We start from the raw sequence: 1,666 nt of genomic DNA on the forward strand, positions 1-1,666 counted from the left end.
GCCTCATCTTTCTCCCGCGGAGCAGCTGGTAGTTTCGAACCGCTGACCTTAAGGTTCGCAGCCCGATTTGTAACCACTACGCTACCAGAGCTCCTTCCATAACTCTAGTGCTGAGCAAAAAGATTCATTATTGTTCTCGATGCCTGATGTTGTAAGCCTGTATAGTACTATTCTGGGAGTAAATACCAAATGATATTGTGTGCATGTGCATGTAAATCCTGCAGTTTTTAAGAAAATACAGTTTGACCGCCACAGCTGACTAACTCTTGACTGGTCTTTTAATTTTTTTGTTGTTATTAAAAATTCCAAATACAAAAGTAGAGAGAGTAGTTAATAACCCTTCACATATCCATCATGCAACTTCGATATTCATAAGCTCATAGGCAATTTTAATTTACTTTTTACATTCCCCTTCCAACTTGAATATTTTAAAGTAAATTCCAGATGTAATGTTTTACTCATAAATATTTCAGTACATTAACTTGTTGACTATTTAAATTAATCAAACAATCTATTAACTCAGATTTTAAACAATTACCAAGGATCATTTGAGTAAACTGATTGAGTTTGTTCTGGTTTGAATGATTTGTAACACAAATAAACTATGAACTCTAAGCTTTAAATTCTCTCTTATTTAATTCCAGCTGCATGTATAGTGCTGGTGCTGCATGCTGTAGAGTTCATTCTGACACATAGTGACCCTGTATGGGGCTTTCAAGGGTATAAATCGTTAGAGTAACCGAAAGTCTCATTATTCTACCACAGAGCTGATGGTAGGTTTAAATTGCTGACCTTGCAATTAGCAGCACAATACATAACTCATTTATCAGAAATTCATGTATAGGTAAACTGCAAAAAGTAAAATTAAAACTTTAAAGACCACCTTAAATTCAAAGTTACCACACAAATTTCAAAAATAAAAATAAAAAATTTACCAACATTTGTTGGTGTCTTGAGGTGCGATCAAGTCAGTTCCAATTCATAGCTAGCCTATGCGCAACAGAATGAAACACTGCCCAGGCCTACACTAGCCTCACAATTGGTATGTTTGAGTCCACTGTTGCTGCCACTGTGTTAATCCCTCTCACTGGAGATCTTCCTCTTTTTCACTGACCCTCCATTTTACCAGATACGAGACTACCTTAAATTCAAACTATGTCTTGAAGGAAGTAAAATCAGAATGCTCCTTTGAAGCGAAGATGGCAACACTTGGCCTCTTGTACTTTGGATGTATTTTCCAGAGGGACCAGTGACTTGAAAAGGACATCATGCTTGTAAAAGGAGGAAGGGTCTGTGAAAAAGAAGAAGGCCCCAACAAGATGAATTGACACACTGACAGCAGCAAAGGGTTCAAACATAACAATTGTGAGAATGATGCGGGACCTAGTAGTGTTTCATTCTGTTGTCCATAGGGTAGCTAAGAGTCGGAATAGCTGTGATGACACTTAACAATAAAAATAAACTTGCCTTTACAGATACTGTAGAAAACATTACAAAATTTACACTGTATCAATGAGTTATTATTAGAATAAGAAGGCTTAAGAGCAGCTTTTCTAACACCAAGAAAGACAATGTGAACCTTGAAGAGATACATAATAAAGCCTATCAGTAATCACATAACAACTGAAAGAAAAATTCAAAAGGAGACTACAAATGCCCAAATGTC

The sequence above is a fragment of the Chrysochloris asiatica genome, unplaced genomic scaffold (assembly GCF_000296735.1).
Source record: "Chrysochloris asiatica unplaced genomic scaffold, ChrAsi1.0 scaffold00325, whole genome shotgun sequence".
NCBI classification, from domain to species: domain Eukaryota; kingdom Metazoa; phylum Chordata; class Mammalia; order Afrosoricida; family Chrysochloridae; genus Chrysochloris; species Chrysochloris asiatica.